Genomic DNA, 6,076 nt, shown 5'->3' on the forward strand with positions numbered 1-6,076 from the left:
TTCATATACTTCTGAGACCAAACAACAACCTAAACAATAGGTTACCAAGGGAGAATCTGCACCAAAAAAGGCGAGGACCATTCCTTCAGCCGGAAAAGTTATGGCGACCGTCTTTTGGGATTCGCAAGGTTCAAATGGCTCTGAGCACTATGGGACTTAAACATCTGAGGCCATCAGTCCCCTAGAACTTAGAACTACTTAAACCTAACTAACCTAAGGACATCACACACATCCATGCCCGAGGCAGGATTCGAACCTGCGACCGTAGCAGCCGCGCGGTTCCGGACTGAAGCGCCTAGAACCGCTCGGCCACCGCGGCCGGCACTTGCATGTCGATGGGGATGAAATGATGATGATAAGGACAACACAACACGCAGTCCCTGAGCGGAGAAAATCTCCGACCCAGCCGGGAATCGAACCCGGGCCGATAGGTATGACATTCCGTCGCGCTGACCACTCAGCTACCAGGGGCGGACTGTAGCCAGAATGGGGAATAACGCGATGCACTGGAATCCTGAATAAAACCAATCTACTGCAGGAAAAAATGTGTTGAATTACTTATTGAACGCCTCTCGCATGTTATAGAACCAGTATCTAAGACTTCATAAGAGTGTGTAATACCCCGCAGAGCTTCTGCATAGAGGGACAATATGTCGCAGAAATGACGTGGAAGTTACGGTGTGGCACCTTGCTGGCGTGGCCAGGCGGTACGGCGTCACCCACGTCAGAAGCTCTTTATTGCCTGAGCAAAGCTCCAGTATTTATACTGAAACAAAATTTAAAATCTCCATGGACGAGATTGGGTGAAACGAGCTATGCGGAAGCTCTTATTTCGGCAGGCACTAACGTAGAGAAGGTAGAGGAGAGTCTAGTAGTGGTGGGCCACGGCGGAGGGACGTATAAGCGGTGGCTCTTGTCAGTTGTTGATAATTGGCAAGCAAAATATTTTTTTTAACTGCATTATCATGAGCCAGTTTACAATGAGATCGCATGTGCAGCTGGAAGTAATTGAAGTGTAATATGCCCACAACTGAATAGCTGTATGGGCAACAAGTATCTTGCATAACGCATTTGGTGTAGAGTGAGGTGTGATGTGAATCAAACCACAGGAATCATAAAATCGTATCCTTTGAAAAAGTTAAGCTCTGGCTCTTTACAGCAAACCAATCTTTTAAGTACTGAAGACGCAAGGTTCGTTCCCTTCAGATAAATCGTGAGATGTGACGGTTTTGCGCATTTCCAATGATAAATTCAGATGCACGGTTGCTCTGTTAAAATTAGATGTTGAGGCACGTGTTGTCAGGGCAAAGAGACAGTTGTAGATTTGTGGTAAGGTCTTTTGGAACCAAACTGCTGAGGTCATCGGTCCCTAAGCTTACGCACTACTTAATCTAACTTCAACTTACGCTAAGGACAACACACACACCCATGCCCGAGGGAGGACTCGAACCTCCGACGGGGGAAACCGCGCGGTCCGTGACAAGGCGCCCTAGACCGTGCGGCTACCCCGCACGGGAGTTGTAGATTGTCATCAATATAACAGTAATGCCATTTTACTCGAAGGGGTAGTTATTTCTTAATCGTTCTGTAATAGTGATTTGTAAAAGGTAACTGGAGTTAATAGACGTGTTCCAAACACTTATTTTAAGATTTGATTGTAACGTAGTTTGTTTACACCCCAGCACCCGATCCATTTATTTATTATTAGTTTGCAAATACCGTCCTCAAGTGCACTTCTTTTATCATTAATACGAGATCGTACGCAAAAGATCCCGGAATTAGATTTTTACTTACAAATTATGAGTTCATTGAAATGCCACTGAGTCTCTCCCCATACACCCTTTTTGAATGGGCAAGTGGCTGCGAGTTTGGCTATTTAGTTAGCTGTCAGCGAGCATATTTTCACTGTCGTGTTTCCATGAGTTTGCGACCTTTATATCATTGGCCTGAAAGAGCTGCGTGCCTGTGTAAGGTTTTGTTTTAAGCTTTGAGAGTATGCTGCAAAAATGCACCAAATGTTAAAGCAAGCTTTAGGAAGACAGTGGTTTAGGTCGGACGCAGACTTACGACCGATGCAAGCGTTTCAAAAACCGGCGAACACCGACTGATGATCAAGATCTTTCCGGTCGCCGGTCAACTAGCATCGCAGCGGAAAGTGTAGAGCGAGTGAGAGATCTGATTCTGCAAGATCGTAGAGAGAGACCATCCAGCACTCCTGCAACACCTTTAGAATAAGATAAATTTACGTGTACATATTACATCAGAACAATTGAACGTGAGGGGGACTGTGGCGAGGCAACACGTCGTGGAATGCCGCAGGGAAGTAACACAGGTGCTTCAGGACGAACCGCTTTCGGAGATTGTCACTGGTGGCGGACATCGGGATTGTGACTATGACCCTGAAACAGAGCACCATCGTCCCAGTAGAACAGCCCCTCATCTCCCCAATCAAAAAGCAAGCAACATTAAGTCATTTATACCGGGTGTTTATAATTGAAGTGCAGATCCTTACAGACGTCCACTGAAGTCTGTAATTAAGGTATGAGAGCGAAACTATGTGTCATTGTGGAACTGATTTACGCCGGAAAGAAATTGGTTCCTATTTTGGCCACCAGAGGCAAATATGGCGCTGTGAAAGCAAAAAAGATATATAGAAATCTTTCCGTGTGTAATGGATTAGGAATGGGCTTTGGTCAGAGTAGGTGAGACAAGTGAGAAAGGCATAATGTTGATTTTATTATTAATTGTCGTTTAAACTGTAGACATTGAAGATATGTTGTAGAGCGCCAGGTTAGCACCTGGTAGCCAAAAATTGGCACTACTTTTTTCCAGTGTTAATTGGTTCCACATTAACCCATTAGCTACCAAGTCTCACTGCTGTACGATAATTACAGCCCACATTGGACCTCTGTGGGTAGCTGCACTTTAATTATAATCACACAATACATTGACAGTATTATCCATAAATAGTTCGTCTGGCAGTTAACAGAGAGTTCTGACGCGATGTTCTAAGACGTTTGAGCAAGAAAATGATGAGAAAATGTCACGCGGCATCGGAACGACTGGGTAATCCAGTATGACACTGCACGACTGCAAGCGGCCTACATTATTCAGCTGCTTTGGACTAGAAGCAAGTTGGCAGTTGCTACCTATCAGGTGTGGTCACCAGGCTTGGCACAGTGTGGCTCCTTCCTCAAGACGAGAATCAAGTTGCAGGGTGAAGATTGATAGAGTGCAGAAGATGCAAGCGAAATCGCAATGGGTATTAAACACAGTAACAAAGACAGGACCTCCAGGATGCATTCACGTATTTGCTTGCATGGGGACTAATACTATGTTTTATTTATTGATTTATTTAACTGGCAAGATTAGAGGGCCCTGTCTTACACGTAACCAGGCATTCTATAAATTATATGTTGCACACATTCCCAATTTACATTCGTTCGTGAAAAGTACAACAATAAATACAAATTACGGGAAGGTAGATTTAAACAGGTATAGACAGCTATAGACTGTGCTAAGACGGAAGGATCTGCTTTACTGCAGGGGTGCCCAAGTATTCGGCTGATGAGCCTCGCACTTGCACGAGTGCCATGGTGCAAAGCCTGGCAGGTACATTCCCCGCTGCTCCCCCCCTCCCCCTTCCCTGCCAGGCTGTGCTGTCTGACCGCGAGGTGGGAAGAGGGGAAACAACGAACGCGGGGCGTTTGAATGGCGGTGAAGTCGCACTGCATGCGAGTTGGTTTTATATTTCACATTTCTCGGTAACACACATCAAAAACAAAACAAATTTTCATTATTATTTAATTATTTTTGGCGCGCTGAAGAGATAATATAATTTTTTTGGTGATTCAAACGGTCGGCATACGGACAGAGGCAGACCGTTTCACAGATTTTTATACTCAGTTTGGCACGTAATCGTAACTTCTTTAGTTTCATAATCGAAAAAACGTCTTTCGCACACATGTGTTGATCAAAATACTGTAGAACTTTTGCAACCTCATTATGGAGACGTGGATATTCTACCTGACGCCCTGGACAGTTTTAACATTACCTTGCAAATCAAACCTTTATATGTGCAAATCGCAGGGGCGCTTTTCAACTGAAACGGCAAACGGTCGCGAAAACAGCTTGCAAACAGATGTAAGATTGGCAGTGTCCTCAAAACGTTCACAGAACTGTCATTGTAATTCTTTCAAGATCAATATGAATGCTTCAAGCGTTTTCCTTAAAGTAAGTGAGCTTAGGAAACTGCACTTTGTTGGAATTTGTCTCTTCTACAATGCGATTTTCATTTTAAATGCATACCCATCAAATCGGAAGAAGGTACCTTGCAATGTCTTAGTGTGAGTAGTGGGATGTTCTAATGTTTTCATAAATTCAACTATAGCGAGTTTTAAATCGTATGTCTGTTGTGGTGTTGGTAAAACATTTTCTTAAGACCCATAACAACTTGGTGCAGGTTTCTGTGACCTGCGTAACTGCCAACTGCCAACTGCCACAGAAATTCTCATGAACTGAATACGTTCACTATATAGGCTGCCTCTTATAGCATCGCTTCTTAAAAATGGAATATAAAATATAATAACCGATATTAAACGAAAATGAAAGCGACACATGCGCTCTGAGAATTATATTAAGCATGATCTTTGTTCTCTGCTGTTCTTTCGTCGTCTTGGTCCTGACATCCTAGCTGAAGGTCGCACATAGATCACGGTGTGTAATTAATTAATTTACTCAGATGTAGTGCAATTATAATTTCTGCTAAATATATATGTCAGCATCTAATGCAGTATGTGTTTTTGTTTGTGGCAAGAAAGTACTTTCCCTGCCCCCTTTATTTAATTAAATACGTAACAATTAAATGTTGCCCTGGCCATTTGTAATTGAATTGTTGAAGCGACGCCATTGCTGTTAAAATTGACAAAAACTTCTAAATAGTCGTTTAATTCTGAATGTATTGAAAGGGTTTAAACTTAATAAATCTAAAACGGCGTCTCATAATAATTGCCATTTCATTTTTGGCCAAAGGTAGAGTTTTATTGAAAAGAATTATTTGAATTGTGTACGCTGCCCTTGCACGTAGGCAGCTATACTGGAGCACAAGCCTCACAGAGAGAAATAATTATTTGAGTATTATACTTAATTGGCTTATCGCATAACACTAAACAAAGATTTTTTTGTTATCCATCGTTAGTAAGAGGGATGACTTCACGTTGGAATACGTATGATGTTTCTGGCGATAGCGCCCGGAGAAATAATATTTAGCCGTGGCTTTTATTGAACGTAAAAGAGATTTTCTGTAACAAAACATTTTCATTCCAAATTAACGGAACATTTTTCTCTTTTCAAAAAGTTACACGATAACTGGAGCCCAACGTGGGGCTCTATGTTCCAGAAATTTATGCATATGTAAAGAATATATTTTCCAGATAATAAAATTAATGCTCGTATATGTAACCTGTTTCATGTTTACGAGGATTATTAATTTTCAAGTAAAGAGAAAACTGAAGTCCTGGAACCTACCACACGAATAAAAAAGAATAAAGTCGACAATAAGAACGAAGGTAAGGGCTTCTAAAAATATCTCTTGCTTTTGTGTGTCGTGTTGTGTGCCAGTATTCATGGTTCGTACCCGGTGGTAGTGTTTGGCAAACAGTGATTACAATAGGCAAGGAAATTTATACTTGTTGTAGATTTAGTGTAGGATTTGAAATTGTAAATTGTATTATTATGATGTGGTGATTACCGTGTGACGATAGTTGTTCTAAAATAATGCGCACTGGAGAGCCGATAAGTGCACCAAGGTGTATGGTACTACATATTGTCTGGCCGCAACCTAACTGGTATTATGAAGCGTTGATGGATGTTGCAGATGTAACGCACACGAGCATTCTTGCTTCGTTCTGATCGACTAGTGTTTCCATTTCTTGTGCCGAACTGCATTACATCGCAATCGTGGAGAATCGGTTGGACGATTTATTGCACAGCTCCACGTTTCACACTCTGTGGAAACAGTTTCTGAAGCTTTTTGAGGGCATAGAAGCAATAAAGCGTCCCCCTGCATTTGGCGACA

This window comes from Schistocerca piceifrons, chromosome 2 (assembly GCF_021461385.2).
Source record: "Schistocerca piceifrons isolate TAMUIC-IGC-003096 chromosome 2, iqSchPice1.1, whole genome shotgun sequence".
Lineage (NCBI taxonomy): Eukaryota > Metazoa > Arthropoda > Insecta > Orthoptera > Acrididae > Schistocerca > Schistocerca piceifrons.